Genomic DNA, 23,068 nt, shown 5'->3' with positions numbered 1-23,068 from the left:
TTTTTTTCTATTTTTTTCTGGGAACATATAGCGATTTTTGTTGTCGTGAGCCGGTTCTGTGCGGAAGTGTATGACGAAGATTACTCCGGAGACAGTTAACTCATTAAAAACAATTATTTCGACTGTTTTATCCATAATTTTCGTAAACGGTCGCGCCAGAACGCTTAACTTCATGGTTCTTATTGGACGAGAGCAATTCCGCGTGTTGTCCATCGCCTCCCGTTCCACATGTACTCGAGTGATATTAGAAAAAACATCCCACTCAATGTCGGGTGCGATCATACCAGCACTAATGCACCGGATCCCATCAGAACTCTGAAGTTAAGCGTGCTTGGGTGAGAGCACTACTAGGATGGCTGACCCCTATGGAATTCCTCGTGTCGCACCCAATTTCGTGTTTTTCTATTTTTGATTATTTTTTGACATACGATGTTTGTCTCAAATCATCTGAATCTCGATCGGGACTAGATAAGACATGTGAAATCAACGTAGCTCGGGCACTGCCGAATTTGGAGAAAATTGTAGGCTAATTTGATTGTAAATGGGCAAACGAACGAGACTCGTTACTCCGCAATGAGATGGCAAGATTTTAGCCGAATTCCTTCTCTAAGTCCCTCTAATTTGCGATTTTACGCTTCTGTTAAGCTTCTGTTTCCTCAAGAAATCCGCTTAGGAAGTTCGAAATTCGATTCCGGTTCCATTTTATCGTATCCCAGGCATAATAATAGCTTTTCATTCGCTATTTTCTTTTTCTTATTTTTTTTTATTTTTTGGGTACATTTAGCGATTTTTGTTGTCGTGAGCCGGTTCTGTGCGGAAGGGTATGACGCAGATTACTCTGGAGACGGTTAACTCATTAAAAAAAATTATTTCGACTGTTTTATCCATAATTTACGTAAACGGTCGCGACACGAGGACTTTCCAGAGAGGTCGCCCATCCTAGCTCTGCCATCGCGCCAGAACGCTTAACTTCATGGTTCTGATTGGGCGAGAACAGTGCCGCGTGCTGTCCATCGCCGCCCGCTCCACACGTACTCGAGAGATATAAGAATAAACATCCCACTCAATGTCGGGTGCAATCATACCAGCACTAATGCACCGGATCCCATCAGAACTCCGAAGTTAAGCGTGCTTGGGCGGGAGCAGTACTAGGTTGGGTGACCCCCTGGAAGTCCTCGTGTTGCACCCCTTTTCGTGTTTTTTTTATTACTTGTTGACAGAGGATTTTCGGCTCAAATCATCTGAATCTCGATCGGGACCAGATAAGACATGTGAAATCAACGTAGCTCGGGCACAGCCGGATTTTAACAAAATTGTATGCTAATTTGATTGTAAACGGGCAAACGAACGAGACTCATTACTCCGCAATGAGATGACGAGATTTTATCCTAATTCCTTCTCTAAGACCCTCTAATTTGCGATTTTCCGCTTCTGTTAAGCTTCTGTTTCCTCTAGAAATCCACTTAGGAAGTTCGAAATTCGATTCCGGTTCCATTTTATCGTATCCCAGGCATAATAATAGCTTTACATTCTCAATTTTCTTCTTCTTATTTTTTTTTCTATTTTTTGGGAACATTTAGCGATTTTTGTTGTCGTGAGCCGGTTCTGTGCGGAATGATATGACATAGATTACTCCGGAAACGGTTAGCTCATTAAAAACAATTATTTCAACTGTTTTATACATAATTTACGTAAACGGTCGCGACATGAGGACTTCCCAGGGAGGTCACCCATCCTAGCTCTGCCGTCGCGCCAGAACGCTTAACTTCATGGTTCTGATTGGGCGAGAGCTGTGCCGCGTGTTGTTCATCACCGCACGCTCCACACGTACTCGAGGGATATAAGAATAAACATCCCACTCAATGTCTAGTGCGATCATACCAGCACTAATGCACCGGATCCCATTAGAACTCCGAAGTTAAGCAAGCTTGGGCGAGAGCAGTACTAGGATGGGTGACCCCTGGGAACTCCTCGTGTTGCACCCCATTTCGTGTTTTTATATTTTTGATTCCTTGTTGACAGACGATTTTCGGCTCAAATAATCTGAATCTCGATCGAGACCAGATAAGACATGTGAAATCAACGTAGCTCGGGCACTGTCGGATTTGGACAAAATTGTAGGCTAATTTGATTGTAAACGGGCAAACGATCGAGACTCGTTACTCCGCAATGAGCTAGCGAGATTTTAGCCGAATTCCTTCTCTAAGACCCTCTAATTTGCGATTTTCCGCTTCTGCTAAGCTTCTGTTTCCTCGAGAAATCCGCTTAGGAAGTTCGAAAATTGATTTCGGTTCCATTTTATCGTATCCCAGGCATAATAATAGCTTTACATTCGCTATTTTCTTCTTCTTATTTTTTTTTATTTTCTGTGAACATTTAGCGATTTTTGATCTCGTGAGCCGGTTCTGTGCGGAAGGGTATGACGCACATTACTCCGGAGACGGTTAACTCATTAAAAACAATTATTTCGACTGTTTTATCCATAATTTACGTAAACGGTTGCGACACGAGGACTTCCCAGGGAGATCACCCATCCTAGCTCTGCCATCGCGCCAGAACGCTTAACTTCAAAGTTATGATTGGGCGAGAGCAGAGCCGCGTGTTGTCCATCGCCGCACGCTCCACATGTACTCGAGGGATATAAGAATAAACATCCCACTCAATGTCGGGTGCGATCATACCAGCTCTAATGCACCGGATCCCATCAGAACTCCAAAGTTAAGCGAGCTTGGGCGAGAGCAGTACTAGGATGGGTGACCCCTGGGAACTCCTCGTGTTGCACCCCATTTCGTGTTTTTATATTTTTGATTACTTGTTGACAGACGATTTTCAACTCAAATCATCTGAATCTCGATCGAGACCAAATAAGACATGTGAAATCAACGTAACTCGGGCACTGCCAGATTTGGACAAAATTGTAGGCTAATTTTATTGTAAACGGGCAAACGAACGAGACTCGTTACTCCGCAATGAGCTAGCGAGATTTTAGCCAAATTCCTTCTCTAAGACCCTTTAATTTGCAATTTTTCGCTTCTGTTAAGCTTCCGTTTCCTGGAGAAATCAGCTTCGGAATTCCGAAATTCGATTCCAGTTCCATTTTATCGTATCCCAGGCATAATAATAGCTTTACATTCGCTTTTTTTTTCTTCTTATTTATTTTTCTATTTTCTGGAAACATTAAGCGATTTTTGTTGTCGTGAGCCGGTTCTGTGCGGAAGGGTATGACGCAGATTACTCCGGAAACGGTTAACTCATTAAAAACAGTTATTTCGACTGTTTTATCCATAATTTACGTAAACTATCGCGACACAAGGACTTCCCAGGGAGTTCACCGATCCTAGCTCTGCCATCGCGCCAGAACGCTTAACTTCATGGTTCTGATTGGCCGAGAGCAGTGCCGCGTGTTGTCCATCGCCGCCCGCTCCACACGTACTCGAGGGGTATAGGAATAAACATCCCACTCAATGTCGGGTGCGAACATACCAGCACTAATGCACCGGATCCCATCATAACTTCGAAGTTAAGCGTGCTTGGGCGAGAGCAGTTGTAGAGGCCCGAAATTCGTACTTGAAAATTTTGAAATTTTCTTTTTTAATAAATAAAAGGCCTCATTCATAAAATAAACTGTATAAAAGTTTTAATGCTTAATTCAACAGCGGAATAAAAGTTTTAAATGTCGAAATAGCAGCGGAAGTAAATATCTGTTTCCAAACAACAACTTAAAATAATTCATCGCGATAAAAATGAGTTTGCGTAAAAATGAAAAATAAACTGATAAATGAGGTTCTCGGGTTCCTACTATTGCCGACCCAAGCTAGCTCACTGGTCCCCGCCCTCGGTCTCGACCTCATCAAGACCTACAACAATCAAGTCTAGTGCTATTTTTTTATTCTTATTTTTTTTTATATTTTCTGGTAATATTTAGCGATTTTTGATGTCGTGAGCCTGGTTCAGTGTGAAAGGGTACAACACAGATTACTCCGGAGACGGTTAACTCATTAAAAATAATTATTTCGACTGTTTTAGCCATAATTTACGTAAACTTTCGCGACACGAGGACTTCCCAGGGAGGTCACCCATCCTAGCTCTGCCATCGCGCCAGAACGCTTAACTTCATGGTTCTGATTGGGCGAGAGCAGTGCCGCGTGTTGTCAATCGCCGCCCGCTCCACACGTACTCGAGGGATCTAAGAATAAACATCCCATTCAATGTCGGGTGTGATCATACCAGCACTAATGCACCGGATCCCATCAGAACTCCGAAGTTAAGCGTGCTTGGCGAGAGCAGTATTAGGATTGGTGACCCCCTGAGAAGTCCTCGTGTTGCACCCCTTTTCGTGTTTTTCTATTTTTGATTACTTGTTGACAGATAATTTTCGGCTGAAATCATCTGAATCTCGAACGGGACCAGATAAGACATGTGAAATCAACGTAGCTCGGGCACTACCGGATTTGGACAAAATTGTAAGCTAATTTGATTGTAAACGGGCAAAACGAACGAGACTCGTTACTCCGCAATGAGCTGGCGAGATTTTAGCCGAATTCCTTCTCTAAAACCCTCTAATTTGCGATTTTTCGTTTCTGTTAAGCTTACGTTTCCTCGAGAAATCCGCTTAGGATGTTCGAAATTAGATTCCGGTTCCATTTTATTGTATCCCAGGCATAATAATAGCTTTACATTCGTTATTTTCTTCTTCTTATTTTTTTTCTATTATCTGGGAAAATTTAGCGATTTTTGATGTCGTGAGCCGGTTCTGTGCGGCAGGGTATGACGTAGATTACTCCGGATTTGGTTAACTCATTAAAAACAATTATTTCGATTTTTTTATCCATAATTTACGTAAACGGTCGCGACACGAGGACTTCCCAGGGAGGTCACCCATCCTAGCTCTGCCATCGCGCTAGAACGCTTAACTTCATGGTTCTCATTGGGCGAGAGCAGTGCCGCGTGTTGTCCATCGCAGCCCACTCCACACGTACTCGAAGGATATAAGAATATACATCCCACTCAATGTCGAGTGCGATCGTACCTGCACTAATGCACCGGATCCAATCAGAACTCCGAAGTTAAGCGTGCTTAGGCGAGACCAGTACTAGGATGGGTGACCCCCTGAGAAGTCCTCGTGTTGCACCCCTTTTCGAGTTTTTCTATTTTTGATTACTTGTTGATAGACAATTTTCGTCTCAAATCATCTGAATCTCGATCGGGACCAAATAAGACATGTGAAATCAACGTAGCTCGGGCACTGCCGGATTTGAACAAAATTGTAGGCTAATTTGATTGTATACGGGCAAACGAACGAGACTCATTACTCCGCAATAAGCTGGAGAGATTTTAGCCGAATTCCTTCTACAAGACCCTCTAATTTGCGATTTTCCGCTTCTGTTAAGCTTCTGTTTCCTCGAGAAATCCGCTTAGGAAGTTCGAAATTCAATTTCGGTTCCATTTTATCGTATCCTAGGCATAATAATAACTTTACATTTGATATTTTCTTCTTCTTATTTTTTTCTATTTTCTGGGAACATTTAGCGATTTTTGTTGTCGTGAGCCGGTTCTGTGCGGAAGGATATGACACAGATTACTCCGGAGACGGTTAACTCATTAAAAACAATTATTTCGACTGTTTTATCCATAATTTACGTAAACGGTCGCGACACAAGGACTTCCCAGGGAGGTCACCCATCCTAGCTCTACCATCGCGCCAGAACGCTTAACTTCATGGTTCTTATTGGGAGAGAGCAGAGCCGCGTTTTGTCCATCGTCGCCCGCTCCACACGTACTCGAGAGATATAAGAATAAACATCCCACTCAATGTCGGATGGGATCATACCAGCACTAATGCAACGGATCCCATCAGAACTCTGAAGTAAGTGTGCTTGGGCGAGAGCAGTACTAGGATGGGTGACCCCCTGGAAGTCCTCGTGTTGCACCCCTTTTCGTGTTTTTCTATTTTTGATTACTTGTTGACAGACGATTTTCGGCTCAAATCATCTGAATCTCGATCGGGACCAGATAAGACATGTGAAATCAACGTAGCCCGGGCACTGCCGGATTTGGACAAAATGGTAGCCTATTTTGATTTTAAACAGGCAAACGAACGAAAATCATTATTCCGCAATGAGCTGGCGAGATTTTAGCCGAATTCCTTCTCTAAGACCTTCTAATTTACGATTTTCCGCTTCTTTTAAGCATCCGTTCCCACGAGAAATCCGTTTAAGAAGACCGAAATTCGATTCTGATTCCATTTTATCGTATCACAGGCATAATAATAGGTTTACATTTGCTATTTTCATCTTCTTATTTTTTTTTTCTATTTTATGGGAACATTTAGCGATTTTTGTTGTCGTGAGCCGGTTCTGTGCGGAAGGGTATGACGTAGATTACTCCGGAGACTGTTAACTCAATAAAAACAATTATTTCGACTGTTTTATCCATAATTTACGTAAACGGTCGCTACACGAGGACTTCCCAAAGAGGTCACCCATCCTAGCTCTGCCACCACGCTAGAACGCTTAACTTCATGGTTCTGATTGGGCGAGAGCAGTGCTGCGTGTTGTCCATCGCCGCCCCCTCCACACGTACTCGAGGGATATAAGAATAAACATCCCACTCAATTTCGTGTGCGATCATACCTGCACTAATGCACAGAATCCCATCAGAACTCCGAATTTAAGTGTGCTTGGGCGAGAGCAGTAATAGGATGGGTGACCCCCTCGGAAGTCCTCGTGTTGCACGCCTTTTTCGTGTTTTTCTATTTTTGATTACTTGTTGACAGACGTTTTTTGGCTCAAATCATCTGAATCTCGATCGGGACCAGATAAGACATGTGAAATCAACGTAGCTCGGGCACTGCCGGATTTGGACCAAGCCTAATTTGATTGTAAACGGGCAAACGAACAAGACTCATTACTCCGCAATGAGCTGGCGAGATTTTAGCCGAATTCATTCTCTAAGACCCTCTAATTTACGATTTTCCGCTTCTGTTAAGCTTCTGTTTCCTCGAGAAATCCATTTAGGAATTCCGAAATTCGATTCCGGTTCCATTTTATTGTATCTCAAGCATAATAATAGCTTTACATTCGCTATTTTTTTCTTCTTATTTTTTTCTATTTTCTGGGAAAATTTAGCTATTTTTGTTGTCGTGAGCCGGTTCTGTGCGGAAGGGTATGACGCAGATTACTCAGGAGATGGTTAACTCATTAAAAACAATTATTTCGACTGTTTTATCCATAATTTACGTAAACCGTCGCGACACGAGGACTTCCCAGGGTGGTCAACCATCCTAGATCTGCCATCGCGCTAGCACGCTTAACTTCATGGTTCTGATTGGGCGAGAGCAGTGCTGCGTGTTGTACATCGCCGCCTCCTCCACACGTACTCGAGGGATATAAGAATATACATCCCACTCAATGTCGGGTGCGATCATACCAGGACTAATGTGGGGACCCGGACACTAATCATCTTCTTAATCATCTTTGGGATTTAATTATCAATTAAGATAATCAGGGTCTAAAAATTTTTCTTTTCTTAAAATGTAAGTGCGGAACGTAATGGAATTAACTAATATACATCTCAGTATAAAAGTACAATAATGTACAACAATTATTCAAACTAGTCTAAGGTTTAACTACTAAATTTCAAGTATTAAACCAAGTCTACATCCAAGACCGGAATCACCACTCTAATCTCGATCTCTCATCATCCTCTTGACCCTGATCCTGTCCCTCCTGTTGTCATGCACACATACGAACAAGACAACAGCCGGATACTCCGGTGAGAATAAATCCCAGTATAAATAATGTGTACATGCAGTTAACTGAATTAACATAAAAGCATGAATTATATCTTATCACATGTAGCATAGTCAATAACATGTATCAATACCAATCTGTAAATAAAACATGAATCGTAATCTACGAAACATAAATCAATACGGATCTGTAAATCAAGTTCTAGTCTCGATATCTAAGACTCGACTCATCTCTTATTCTAATCTAGGGATCCCGATCTACTTTAGACTTTGGTATGCTGTATCGAATGTCTACAATAGACGTCGATCTACATCTAAGCTCATCGATACACCGTAAGTCTAGAGTCTACGCGGTTCTGACAAAGACTCGGCGATTCTGCCCTAGCTAGGCTGATCTGCCCTAGACGCAAACTCTGGCTCAGCTATAATTCAATAGACTAAACATATCAATCTGATAATCTGCAAATATCAATGCAATAAGGTAAAGTATGTGATTTTGGGAAACTCAAGTCAAACCTAACTCGAGTTGTGCAATCCCGAATCAACATTTATTTATACCTTTATCTTCTCAATCCGACGAAGACGAAGTCTCGTAGTCTAATCTGTCCATAACCAGTCTTGCAATGACAATCGCATAAATACAATATCAGTATATAAATCAATTCAAGACTTGTTCTGATCAATACTCAAACAAATACATAATCTGATCCATATCTAAACAAGGCACAATCTAATTCATATCAACGATATCACGATACAATCGAAATCATTACTGAATCTGATCAATCTAAATCAATACTAAATCTGATCAATATCAATCTACTGATGTTTCGACGGCATAACAATACAGTCACGATAACCCCGTCTATCTCAACATCACAGATATAATATCAGAATTCATAACCAGTATCAGTACAACTCATAATCTGAATAATAACACAATTATGGTATAGAATCTCAACTAAATCAACTCTGAAATTCATAACAATTTCATAAACAGTCTATTCTTTAATCAGACTTCAATTCTATGATGTCTAACATGTCAAGAACATCATATATGAATTCCATTTAATTCTGACAACATCATAATTTCAGAACATGTCTAAACGTAACAAAACTTACGTCCGGTTGTAGCCTGCGTTGATTGGAACACAGTACTGAAGTCGGATTCAAAAACAGACGGACGGATTTTTCATAAATCTCGATCAAAATCAGAAGCTGCTTCTTCCGTTCCTTTCTTTCTTTTTACTTCTGAGGATTACCGTTTGTATGTTTATATATATATACATACATATTTCGTGCATGCAAGGCAAGTTGCTCACTTCTTCATAAAACACGTCTCGCGCATATGCGCGACCCCAATCAGCGCATATGCGCGAGACACTCGGTCTCCGCGCATATCCTGTACATCGCCTCGCGCATATGCGCGACTCATCTCCGCGCATATGCGCGAGACCCTCTGGAGTCACTCGCATAGGCTTCGCGCATATGCGCGACATCTTCCGCGTATATGCGCGAGGTTTTCTGCCAGTTTGGCGCATGTGCGCGCATCCGGTCGCGCATGTGCGCCGATGCTACTGTCCTCGCACATCCATTTTCACACGCTATCTCATTTCGTGTCTCGGTTAGTGAAACGTCCTGCTCTTTTTATTGTTTTAAAACTACTAGAAATTTTTTTTTTCCTCTCTCTAAAATTTTCGGCTTTAACTAAAATATTTTTATAAAATATTTTAACCCTTAAAATATAATACCAACCATCTAGAATTTTAAAAATCAAGTGCAATGGTCATAAAATAAAATCGTCGCATGATTACCAAACCTAAAAAGCAATAAATTTGAAAAGTAAAGCCCATACTAAACCTCTCAAAATCTCTCAAAAGCATAAGTAAATCGTCTTAAAATCTTTAAATAAATCATAAAGCATAATGCGGAAAATGTAGCGCTGGTCCTCGGGTTATGTGCGCCTTCAGTCCAGTCAAATCACTCATCAAGTCCTCCCTCAATACCACCTGCATCCATCACACCTAGTGAGTCTAAAGACTCAACACACCATAATCTTGATAACGAGTAATACGTAATACAGTCAACATATAACGGTGAAAAATATTTGTACTTAAAATATCATTTTCATGAAGATGCATAAACATAAACATTTTTGTAAATATTTTCATGATGCATAAAACTTTAAACATAAACATTTTCATAAAATACTTTTTCATGACATGCAATCATAAACCTTAACCTTTTCCCTTTTTCCTCAATATGACATGACATAAAACATTTTTCATGATCATAAACATTTTTCCTTTTCCTTTTCCTTTTCCTTTTCCTTTTTTTGAATTCAGATCGTTAATTGTGACTTTCCTGATCATGCTCATGAGGGTCGATGGATCCATCTACATAAAACCACAGTACTGGCGACGGGGGACACCAGCAACACTCTCACCGGTCAACTGGGCCCTGGCCTATCATGATTCGAATAGAAAAACGATCGTCGGGGCTCCCTCTGGGGCCTTTTCCCCTCACGATATTCCCATTCTTCCGTTACCACAAAACCGTTACCACATATTCGCAATGATGGAAACACGATCGTCGGGCTCCCACTGAGACCATAACCCTCACGACGTCGCCAACATTAACGAATTAGTCACAATTATTTCACATCCTTCAACATTTTTCATTCGCATCACTTAAAAAAAATCATGAATATCATTGCGTTTTTCATTTTTTTGAAACCAAGCATGCAACATGTATTTTAAATGTCTTCTTAAATCATAAAAATCCCTTAGACATTTAAAAATCATCATTTAATCATGAATAATTCATAAACATTTAAAAATAATCATATTTTCATAAAAATAGCATTTAGGGCACTGCCATGACGTTTACTATGCTCTAGGTGCAAAAAGACCGTTTTACCCCTAGACGTAAAATTTTACCTTTTCGACTTTTTCCTTGATTTCATGACTCTAACATGTCCCAAATAATTATTTAAGCTTACGTGAATTTTTTAATAATTTTATTTGGCTTAAATGTTAGACTTTTTCAATTATCTTTTCTTAATTATTTTGACAGTGTTTTAATCCCGAAAAATACCAAACTTTAATATAAAATTCCTAAATTCTAAATTTAGTCTTTTTATATTATTTTAGCCCTTATGGACCCCGACTCTACCCCCGTGAGTCGTTTTCCAATTTTTTTCTTCTTTTAAATACCCTATTCGACACCTAAACTTCGACCCCGAGCCAACTTTCGATTTTCACGAGTTACCCCCGAGCAATATCAAACCAGAACCTGCCCAACATGTTGAAGTACCCTACTGGACTCTAACCTCACCAAGAAACCAGCCAAAACCACAAAAACGACAAGGAACCCCATGCTGGCCGAGACTTTCAGCTTTCATGGACTCTACGATTTTGGTGTCTAGACCCTAAGCCGACGCCCCAGCCCCTGAACCAAATTATTGTGCACCACGCTAGGACCCTAGTGAGCCACCCTAGCCCAGCCCGTGACCCCAAGTTGAACCCCTCATCCCCTGGACCTGTGCGTAAACCCTGCACCAACTTGTGCATGGTTCTCGGGTGGAGTCCTAGCATAGCTAGGACTCTTCCCCAGCCCTGACCGTGAGTCCTAGCTTGGCTAGGACTCCCTCCTTGACTCTCGCGTGACCTTGGCTAGCCCCTGGAACCAGCCAACCCAACCCCAACCCCCTGCAATGAAAACCCGAACCCTCAACCCAAGACAGCAACTCGTGCTGCTTGGTGTTTTGTTTCTGCCGTAACTTTTGGTGGTGATTAAGGTGAGTTGGTGTGATTCTAAAACAAGTTTAAACCACTCTTGATCCTTCCTTATGTCATGGCAGCCCCTTAACCAAATAATATACAAGTTATTGGATTCAAAAATCATGTTTTCTCATTTATACATGCCATAAACCGAAAATTCTGAAAAATATTTCATGTTCTTCATGCACACAATAATTCAATCAATAATATGATATGATGGATGAGAAAAGGAGATGTATGGCGTGCCTTTGTGTTTTATACGCACGAAAAACCGTTGACGACGAAGAACGGGAGATGACTACGGCTTCTACTTTGCTTGTTGCCTTCGAAAAACCCTTACCAAAAATCCTTCAAAGTGCCGTGAGGTTTGTGTGTGTGTGATGGGAAGAGTTTTTCAGAAAATAAACTAGGTGGCCGATTTCCTTTGGTGCCAAAGTGTAGGGTTTTGCAACTTTTACACTTTAAATACTAATTAAATCCCTAAGTAGGCTTTAGGCCTATTAAGCCATAGAATTAAGTCCATTAGTTAAATTAGGATTTAAATAAAATATTAACAAGGTTTTTGTTTAAATAAATTTGTGAATTTATTAGCCGGGTTGCCAAAAAGCTCGTATTTTAGTTGAAAAACCAACACCGATAAAATTTACGCCCCGGCGTATAAAATCACCTCAAAACCCTTAATTTCACAAAATACTAAAAAACATCGACAATCTTGTAAATAATTAAAAATAATTATTTAATAAAAATATTTTACGTTTTTTTCAGCTCGGTCCCCGTTCCTCGATCGTCACTTGAATATTCCTAAAATACATTTTTTTTTTGCATGATGACAAATAAATCTCATTTAGCATATAAATAAGTACGTCACATAATTAATTAGCAGCTAAAATCAATTAATTACTCCATTTTTCATAATTTCCTAGATTCGCATGCAGTTGGATTACGTCGTCTTAATTTTGGACCTTACAATTCCTCCCCCCCTTAAATAAAATTTCGTCCTCGAAATTAGAACTTACCGAAAAGATCCGGATAGCGACTCTTCAAGTCCCTCTCGGTTTTCCAAGTAGCTTCCTCTTCCGAGTGATTCAGCCACTTGACATTGACCATTGGAATGACTTTGTTACGCAATCGTCTTTCTTGTCTAGCCAGAATCTGGACAGGTCTTTCTTCATACGACATATTTGGAGTTAGTTGAAGAGGTTCATAATTAAGCACATGTGACGGATTCGACATGTACTTCCGCAGCATCGAAATGTGGAACACATTGTGAACTCCTGCAAGCGCGGGTGGCAATGCCACTCTATAAGCTAGTGTCCCAATCCTCTCCAAAATCTCGAACGGACCTATAAATCTTGGACTAAGCTTGCCCTTTTTGCCAAAGAGCATAACACCCTTCATGGGTGCTATTTTCACAAATACATGATCGCCCACTGCAAACTCTAAGTCTCTTCGTCTCTTGTCCGCATAACTCTTTTGTCGGCTTTGTGCAGTCTTCATTCTATCACGAATCTCGACTACAAGTTCAGCTGTTTCTTCAATCACATCTGGACCAATGTCTCTTCTTTCCCCAACCTCGTCCCAATGAATAGGAGATCTACACTTCCTTCCATAGAGTGCCTCAAAAGGAGTCATTCCTATTGATGATTGATAGCTGTTATTGTAAGTGAACTCCACTAGAGGTAATTTTTGTTCCCAAGAAACTGCGAATCTCGGTGACACTCTTCGGTACTGGCCACTCTTTTACTGCCTCAACTTTACTCGGATCAACTTCCACGCCATCACTAGAAATGATGTGGCCTAAGAACGCCACTCAGTCAAGCCAAAACTCGCACTTGCTGAACTTTGCATATAGCTTTCTGTCTCTTAATACCTGCAGTGCTGTCCTCAAATGGCGACTATGCTCCTCTCTGCTCTTGGAATAGATCAATATGTCATCAATGAAGACAATAATAAACTGATCCAGATACGGCTGAAATACGCGATTCATGAGATCCATGAAGATCGCTGGCGCATTGGTCAACCCGAATGGCATGACCATAAACTCATAGTGCCCATATCTTGTGCGAAATGCTGTCTTGTGCACGTCAGACTCCTTGACTTTCAACTGATGGTATCCAGATCGCAGATCAATTTTAGAAAACATCGAAGCTCCTTGCAACTGGTCAAATAAATCCTCAATTCTTGACAGTGGATACTTATTTTTGATAGTGACCCTATTGAGCTCTCGATAATCGATGCAAAGACGCATACTACCATCTTTCTTTTTCACAAACAAAACAGGTGCGCCCCACGGAGAGTAACTAGGGCGAATAAAACCCTTGTCTAGCAGTTCTTGGATTTGATCTTTTAGTTCTTTCATTTCAGCGGGTTCTAGACGATAAGGTGCTTTAGATATAGGAACAGTGCCCGGCATAAGGTCAATAGAGAACTCCACTTCACGATCGGGTGGGATGCCAGAAACGTCTTCGGGAAAGACGCTAGAAAAATCCCTCACAATATCAACATCTTCTAACTTCTGGCTGATGGATTCATGTGTAGTAGTGACACATGCTAAATACGCCTGACATCCATGCTTAATAAGCTTCCTCGCACTTAGACAAGAGATAATGTGCGGCATTTGCTGGTTTCTTGCCGCCTCGAAAACAAAAGATTTACCACTGAGTGACCTAATTGATACTGATCGCTGACGAAAATCAATCGAAGCTCCATTCGCTGATAGCCAATCCATCCCAAGTATAATATCGAATTCGGGCATAGGAAGCACAATAAGATCTGCCCGAACAACATCTCTGAATAAACGAAGCTCCAGATTCTTAACAATCTTAGATGTGAGCATCTGATCACCGGAAGGAATCGAAACTTTGAAATCCAAACCCATATCTTGAGGAGTAATATTCAGTCTTTTGATGAAGGTTTCTGATATGAAAGAGTGTGTAGCTCCTGAATCTAGCAAAGCATAGGTAGCTACGCCTAGAATGATGATCCTCCCCTTGATGAGTGTAGTGTCTGCCTCTTCCTCAGCTTCCTCGGCATTCATAACATAAGCTCGGGCCGTAGCAGCTGCTTTCCTCTTTGGGCAATCAATAGCCTTGTGACCGGCCTCCTTGCAGTAGAAACATTTATATGATCCCAACTCGCATTTGCCAAGATGTATACGGTTGCACTCCTTGCATGGTTGCCTCTCAGCAGGCTTTGGTGCTCCCGGATTCTGTGGCTTTGGTGGCGCTGGCTTCTTGACTTGACCTTGGGGCTTTTGAGGCCCTTGAGGTCTAGGAGGACCCGTATTTGGCTTCTTGTTGGGTTGATTGTTATTCTGATAATGCTGCCTCTTGCGCTGAATCTCAAAGTCAATGTCCTTTAAGGATTGCTCAGCCTGATATGCATAAGTAACTGCCATAGCATAATTCTCCGGACGCATCATCATAACTTTATCCCGAATGGTAGGTCTTAGGCCATCCTTGAAATGCCTAAGTTTTACTTCCGCGTCTCCAGCAATAAGGGGTACGAAGTGGCAACCCCTATCAAACTTCTTCACAAAATCAGCAACAGATATGTCTCCCTGACGGAGGGTCATAAATTCCCTCTTTATCCGGCTTCTGACATCAGCAGTAAAGTATTTCTCATAGAATTTCGTCTTGAACTGTGCCCAAGTGAGTGTAGCAAGGTCAACACCATGCTCGGCTCCTTCCCACCATAAAGAAGCGCCGTCCCTAAGCAGATAAGTAGTGCATCTTACACGGTCGGCGTCTCCCATGTTCAGATAGCGAAAATGTACCTCGAGTGATTGGATCCAACTCTCTGCAGCAAATGGATCGGTGGTGCCAGAAAATTCCTTCGGCCCTAGCCTCCGGAACTGCTCATAAATATCATCCTGTGGCCTAGGTGGCTGCTGTGGCTGCTGCTGCTGCATCTGCTGTAACTGCAGCTGTAGCTGTTGCTGCTGTATCTGTAACTGTTGCTCGAAGAGACGAGCCATACCCTCTAATGCACGAGTAGCAGGATCCTCAGGTGGAGGAGGTGGTGGTGGTGGTGCATTTCTTTGACTATTCCCTCGGCGATTACCACTGTTCTCTGCCTGATTCTCGATAACGGGTACGCGTCTAGGAGGCATTTTATCTGAATGTTTTCCAAATTCTAACGTAACCAACATGCAATTAAATCTAAGTTTTCTAATCATGTAACACATCCTGACTTAATTAGCATTTTAAGCATGCAAGGCAATACTACTAAAAAAAACTATTAAACAGGTATCCTAAACATAATATACATAACGTCATGCAGGTTAAATCATATAGAATCACATAAAACAACTAAAACTTACGACTTGAGGCTTGACGACTGATCTTTCTGGCGCTGATGGTGGCACGACCCTTTACAGGAACCTGGCTCTGATACCAACTGAAGCGTCCTGCTCTTTTTATTGCTTTAAAAGTACTAGAAATTTTTTTTTTCCTCTCTCTAAAATTTTCGGCTTTCACTAAAATATTTTTATAAAATATTTTAACCCTTAAAATAAAATACCAACCATCTAGCATTTTAAAAATCAAGTGCAATGGTCATAAAATAAAATCGTCGCATGATTACCAAACCTAAAAAGCAATAAATTTGAAAAGTAAAGCCCATACTAAACCTCTCAAAATCTCTCAAAAGCATAAGTAAATCGTCTTAAAATCTTTAAATAAAATCATAAAGCATAATGCGGAAAATGTAGCGCTGGTCCTCGGGTTATGTGTGCCTTCAGTCCAGTCAAATCACTCATCAAGTCCTCCCTCAATACCACCTGCATCCATCACACCTAGTGAGTCTAAAGACTCAACACACCATAATCTTGATAACGAGTAATACGTAATACAGTCAACATATAACGGTGAAAAATATTTGTACTTAAAATATCATTTTCATGAAGATGCATAAACATAAACATTTTTGTAAATATTTTCATGATGCATAAAACTTTAAACGTAAACATTTTCATAAAATACTTTTTCATGACATGCAATCATAAACCTTAACCTTTTCCCTTTTTCCTCAACATGACATGACATAAAACATTTTTCATGATCATAAACATTTTTCCTTTTCCTTTTCCTTTTGTTGAATTCAGATCGTTAATTGTGACTTTCCTGATCATGCTCATGAGGGTCGATGGATCCATCTACATAAAACCATAGTACTGGGCGGCGAGGGACACCAGCAACACTCTCACCGGTCAACGGGGCCCTGGCCTATCATGATTCGAATAGAAATACGATCGTCGGGGCTCCTTCTAGGGCCTTTTCCCATAAATGGGCTCCATCTGGGGCCTTTTCCCCTCACGATATTCCCATTCTTCCATTACCACAAAACCGTTACCACATATCCGTTACCACATATTCGCAATGATGGAAACACGATCGTCGGGCTCCCACTGAGACCATAACCCTCACGACGTCGCCAACATTAACAAATTAGTCACAATTATTTCACATCCTTCAACATTTTTCATTCGCATCACTTAAAAAAATCATGAATATCATTACTTTTTTCATTTTTTTGAAACCAAGCATGCAACATGTATTTTAAATGTCTTCTTAAATCATAAAAATCCCTTAGACTTTTAAAAATCATCATTTAATCATGAATAATTCATAAACATTTAAAAATAATCATATTTTCATAAAAATAGCATTTAGGGCACTGCCATGACGTTTACTATGCTCTAGGTGCAAAAAGACCGTTTTACCCCTAGACGTAAAATTTTACCTTCTCGACTTTTTCCTTGATTTCAGGACTCTAACATGTCCCAAATAATTATTTAAGCTTACGTGAATTTTTTCATAATTTTATTTGGCATAAATGTTAGACTTTTTCAATTATCTTTTCTAAATTATTTTGACGGTGTTTTAATTCCGAAAAATACCAAACTTTAATATAAAATTCCTAAATTCTAAATTTAGTCGTTTTATATTATTTTAGCCCTTATGGACCCCTACTCGACCCCCGTGAGCCGTTTTACAATTTTTTTCTTCTTTTAAATACCCTATTCGACACCTAAACTTCGACCCCGAGCCAACTTTCGATTTTCACGAGTTACCCCCGAGCAATATCAAACCAGAACCTGCCCAACATGTTGAAGTACCCTACTGGACTCTAACCTCACCAAGAAACCAGCCCAAACCACAAAAACGACAGCTTCATAAGTAACCCCATGCTGGCCGAGACTTTCAGCTTTCATGGACTCTACGATTTTGGTGTCTAGACCCTAAGCCGACGCCCCAGCCCCTGAACCAAATTATTATGCACCACGCTAGGACCCTAGTGAGCCACCCTAGCCCAGCCCGTGACCCCGAGTTGAGCCCCTCATCCCCTGGGCCTGTGCGTAAACCCTGCACCAACTTGTGCATGGTTCTCGGGTGGAGTCCTAGCATAGCTAGGACTCTTCCCCAGCCCTGACCGTGAGTCCTAGCTTGGCTAGGACTCCCTCCTTGACTCCCTCGTGACCTTGGCTAGCCCCTGGAACAAGCCAACCCAACCCCAACCCCCTGCAATGAAAACCCGAACCCTCAACCCAAGACAGCAACTCGCGCTGCTTGGTGTTTTGTTTCTGCCGTAACTTTTGGTGGTGATTAAGGTGAGTTGGTGTGATTCTAAAACAAGTGTAAACCACTCTTGATCCTTCCTTATGTCATGGCAGCCCCTTAACCAAATAATATACAAGTTATTGGATTCAAAAATCATGTTTTCTCATTTATACATGCCATAAACCGAAAATTCTGAAAATATTTCATGTTCTTCATGCACACAATAATTCAATCAATAATATGATATGATGGATGAGAAAAGGAGATGTATGGCGTGCCTTTGTGTTTTATACGCACGAAAAACAGTTGACGACGAAGAACGGGAGATGACTACGGCTTCTACTTTGCTTGTTGCCTTCGAAAAACCCTTACCAAAAATCCTTCAAAGTGCCGTGAGGTTTGTGTGTGAGTGATGGGAAGAGTTTTTCAGAAAATAAACTAGGTGGCCGATTTCCTTTGGTGCCAAAGTGTAGGGTTTTGCAACTTTTACACTTTAAATACTAATTAAATACCTAAGTAGGCTTTAGGCCTATTAAGCCATAGAATTAAGCCCATTAGTTAAATTAGGATTTAAATAAAATATTAACAAGGTTTTTGTTTAAAAAAATTTGTGAATATATTAGCCGGGTTGCCAAAAAGCTCGTATTTTAGTTGAAAAACCAACACCGATAAAATTTACGCCCCGGCGTATAAAATCACCTCAAAACCCTTAATTTCACAAAATACTAAAAAGCATCGACACTCTTGTAAATAATTAAAAATAATTATTTAATAAAAATATTTTACGTTTTCTATAGCCCTCGGTCCCCGTTCCTCGATCGTCACTTGAATATTCCTAAAATACATTTTTTTTTGCATGATGACAAATAAATCTCATTTAGCATATAAACAAGTACGTCACATAATTAATTAGCAGCTAAAATCAATTAATTACTCCATTTTTCATAATATCCTAGATTCGCATGCAGTTGGATTACGTCGTCTTAATTTTGGACCTTACAGTTAGCCCTTTCGTAATTATCTCGATTAAAAATCAATAATCATATTAATTATTGCCAAATCATTTCAGATTAATCCCAGATTACAGTAATCAAATTCTCGGGCCTTACATTTCTCCCCCTCTAAGATATGATTTCGTCCTCGAAATCACAAGCAATCAATTCAGATAAGGAAGATATGTATACTCAAGGTTACTTCAGAAAATTCATTCTATCAAACCATTCTGATAAAATTACTTGCAATTACTGGCTATACAACATCCGTATATACCAATCAACAGCTCATACCACATCAATATCAACAGCTGTTATCAAATTCAATCTCAAATATCACCGTAATATCATTCCCATTCAGCGGAAATCTGCAGCACTCACTGTACAATGTTTTATCTGTGGCTATCTTAATACTCGTTTGATAGCTATCATTATACAGTAATTCATAAAGTGACAAGACATTAGGTCACTAGTGCTAAAATCCAGCACTACAGTTCCTGGATATCCTCCAGTATATAGATAGTTCATTTCAACTATCCGTCAATCTATAAATCATAGATAAAATCATGCTATACATTCTGCCAAAAGCACAAAATCAAGCAAAATCACAATCTGATATACTCTACTTCGGCATTCTAATTATTCTGACCACTTTTCTGACATCGATCTGTGTCATTTGGTCATGTTTGTACGTTATCTGGTACAAACTAATAAATCTAGATTGAACAATATGTCAATCACAATCATATTACATCACAATCTGGAAAGTATTACAGTGATCTCATTACGAAATTCATCGAAATATACTCCCCATGTCTAGTCAGAAATATACAAATTCTGTAATAACTCTTCTGATTTCTATCTTTCTGTCTTCATTTATTGGCGATTCAGACATTTCAGTACAAGTTCTGCCAACATTTCCGTATAAATTCTATCATAACTGATTTAATCTGTCTATATCAAAACTGTCTGTTCGAATTATCATATACATTCTGTTACCTGAACGACTACTGAATCCATTTCTGTGGGCTTCTGACCCTATCTGTCATTTCCAATTCGAACTATTGGGTATAAACAATCAGTTAATAGTATAAATTAAAGAAAAATACCTACCTGGTATTCGGTTCTGATTATCGATATCAAATTCTGTTGTACAATTGTGAAACATTTGACATTACAAGATAATCATTTTCATACAGTAAAAATCACATATCTGTCACCCCGATCGATGCTCTGCTCTGATTATCGAAATTAAGTTCTGGACATTCTAGTTAAATCTCTGAACTGCAGTAATTCTTGAATTCAGTTCTGATTCGATTTGAATAATCTGTATCAAACACTGACTCAAAATAACGGTACTATCAAATCAGATTCACAATATCAATAGTCTATACTGATCTAGTGAGTTCAGTAACTCATAAAATTGCAATTTCTGGCAATACTGTCAATTCTGACTAATCCATCACGTCTTCATGTCGTGCTGATCAACTGCTATATATCATCTGTAAATATAATATGCCCCCAAACAATATAAGCTATCTCAAATACTATTTTAGAACAATAACAATACTCAAGCAGATACAAAACAACAATCCTATACGATAATCTATCAATTCAGACCAAAAATAAATTTCTGACATTTCTGAAATTTCTGATCTTTATGATCTTTCTGATATCGGTATCATTCTCAGCCACTGATCATAATCTCAACTGTGTCAAATTCAATCGGTATACTAACTTCAGATATCGCATACTCTGAATGCAATCTGTTTCAAGCAGAATTCATATCTGAAAAATTTCTGTATACAATAATCACATTTCTCAGAATATCCCATTCAATCTTCAGTTATTCGATTCAATCAATCAGATGCTGCGAATATATCAAAATATCATAAATACAACGAGCATGAAATCATCAGAATAGCTCTGAATATATTGAAATATGCCAAAGAGAAACACTAGATCAGATGTAACTCCTGTTCGGTACTCTTCTACTGGTCTTTCAATTCATCCAGTGTCATTCTGTACATTTAATATCATTTTGTACTAAATTCTAAAGCACAAACAGTACCTGATCTCAATTCAATTCTGGAATCTATCTTTCTGATATAAAGCAAATCTGAAATCTTATCTGGGCAAACATCAGCCAACTCGTACATCATTGGCAAATCTGCCAATGCTAGACTAGATTTCAGTATGTCTACTGAATACATAAGGATACCATCTGTTCCTTTCTGTATCGATCGAGTCATAGACAACACACAGATATCAAAGGAATTCTGAATCTAGAATCCTTACCGCGAAATCTTTACTCATCAGCCCTATCTGGTCTGAATCTTATATTTTTCTGGAAGGAATCTACACTAGTTCTGTACTTGTTCAGCATATTAATATCAATAATGACATCAAATCAGAGAACACAAGTACATCATAATCTAACTCAATCTCATTCTCATCTTACTGTAGTATACAATATGTCATAGAAATCTCTGGTATCAATCTTTCCTTCCCAAAAGGTACAAAGATTAATACTACAGCAATACAGACCCAACAGATACCATATGTATCAATGCAACTCAGTCAAAGATAATCATAGAAAATGCATTAGTATATATCAATACATATGCAATATAATCATAAAGTAACAGTACCTGCCACAATATCATCAAGTGTGCTCTGGGTCTGTTCCTCGATCACCACAACCAGATGGTCCAGCTCCCTGAAATCTACGGGAATCTCTCTGGGGACAAACTCTAGCAAAGTGTCCCGGCTGTCGGCAGATACGACAACTACCAGTCACTCCCTGGCATTTCTTTGTGGAATGTCTCCCTCCCCAAATCCTGCAATACACTCCAGTATAACTTGGGCTGGAACCACTGGAGCTAGTTGAACCGCTCAGTCCGCTCCCTAACTTCTTGAATGGCTTCTTTCGAGCTTTCAGCAAATCTTGCTTTCCACTCGTGCTGCCGCGATCAAATCGGAGAGGGGATTGCTGTGTCTGGGGTTGCATCGCACACACCCTTTTTAGTTGTCTAATCAGACTCGCTTCCGCTCTCTTCGCTTTACTCAAGGCATCAGCAAAATGATAAGGTCGCTGCATATTCATCAATGCAACTATCTCCGAGTTCAGTCCTCTGATGAACTGATCTGCTACAGCTTCATCATTCCCAATTACCTGAGGAGAAAAACGCCGTAGAGTAGAGAATTTCGCAACATATTCTTCAATATTCAGTTGGCCTTGTCTCAAATTCTCAAATTCAGCTTTCTTGTCCTCTCGGTACGAAACTGAGAAAAATCTTCGATAAAATTCAGTTCTGAATATTTCCCACGAAATCACTGTGCCTCTCTATTCTAGCATTTTTTACTTGTAATCCACCAACTCCTGGCAGTCTCTCGTAACTGGTGGAATATCAGTTTAATTCTCTGCTCATCTGAATAATCAAGTAAATCAAACAGTATTTCTATGTCATCAAACCAGTTCTCACAATCTTCAGACATCTCGGTACCACTCAGAATCGGCGGCTGAAATAACTGAAATTCTTTCAACTGTATTTCTATCTGAGTTTCTGATACATCTATTTGTTGAGTCGAAGTACTACCCCTTTCTGGAATTCTCCGTGGAGGGATATCTGCTTATCAAAACATTAGTACTCAAATACTACAAATCTGTTCCGATCTTTCTCTAATCATCTTACTGCTGATCATGAATCAGATCTGATTCATACTCAATAATACATAATACCAACTCAAATCAGATAATCAGGTAACCATGTATTTCAAAGCAGTAAAACCTAATCTCATGCTAGCATTCACATGCAAGGAAAGAAAACTCAATCTACCTCGCTCATTCTCTTCTATCTCAATCTAAAGGATCTATCGCTCTGATACCACCTGTTGTGGGGACCCGGACGCTAATCATCTTCTTAATCATCTTTGGGATTTAATTATCAATTAAGATAAACAGGGTCTAAAAATTTTTCTTTT

The 23,068-nt window shown here is 39.9% G+C and overlaps 7 non-coding genes and 1 pseudogene across 7 annotated transcripts; all 8 read left to right on the top strand.

The window, feature by feature from the left end:
- Positions 1–270: 270 nt before the first annotated feature.
- Positions 271–389, top strand: LOC142508009 (5S ribosomal RNA). The gene has a single exon (XR_012806243.1). It is a non-coding gene; the product is annotated as a 5S ribosomal RNA (ribosomal RNA).
- Positions 390–1,071: 682 nt separating this feature from the next.
- On the top strand, positions 1,072–1,189 carry LOC142513706 (5S ribosomal RNA). The gene has a single exon (XR_012809637.1). It is a non-coding gene; the product is annotated as a 5S ribosomal RNA (ribosomal RNA).
- Positions 1,190–1,867: 678 nt separating this feature from the next.
- LOC142507480 (5S ribosomal RNA) lies at positions 1,868–1,985 on the top strand. Its single transcript, XR_012805737.1, has one exon. It is a non-coding gene; the product is annotated as a 5S ribosomal RNA (ribosomal RNA).
- A 682-nt stretch (positions 1,986–2,667) lies between these two features.
- On the top strand, positions 2,668–2,785 carry LOC142513987 (5S ribosomal RNA). Its single transcript, XR_012809904.1, has one exon. It is a non-coding gene; the product is annotated as a 5S ribosomal RNA (ribosomal RNA).
- Positions 2,786–4,213: 1,428 nt separating this feature from the next.
- On the top strand, positions 4,214–4,331 carry LOC142508106 (5S ribosomal RNA). Its single transcript, XR_012806336.1, has one exon. It is a non-coding gene; the product is annotated as a 5S ribosomal RNA (ribosomal RNA).
- A 684-nt stretch (positions 4,332–5,015) lies between these two features.
- Positions 5,016–5,134, top strand: LOC142506776 (5S ribosomal RNA). Its single transcript, XR_012805055.1, has one exon. It is a non-coding gene; the product is annotated as a 5S ribosomal RNA (ribosomal RNA).
- Positions 5,135–5,816: 682 nt separating this feature from the next.
- Positions 5,817–5,933, top strand: LOC142511137 (5S ribosomal RNA; annotated as a pseudogene).
- A 685-nt stretch (positions 5,934–6,618) lies between these two features.
- LOC142510105 (5S ribosomal RNA) lies at positions 6,619–6,737 on the top strand. The gene has a single exon (XR_012808237.1). It is a non-coding gene; the product is annotated as a 5S ribosomal RNA (ribosomal RNA).
- The last annotated feature ends 16,331 nt before the right edge of the window (positions 6,738–23,068 follow it).

Source organism: Primulina tabacum, chromosome 10 (genome assembly GCF_025594145.1).
Source record: "Primulina tabacum isolate GXHZ01 chromosome 10, ASM2559414v2, whole genome shotgun sequence".
NCBI lineage: Eukaryota > Viridiplantae > Streptophyta > Magnoliopsida > Lamiales > Gesneriaceae > Primulina > Primulina tabacum.
This window is presented reverse-complemented; position numbering and strand designations above follow the sequence as displayed.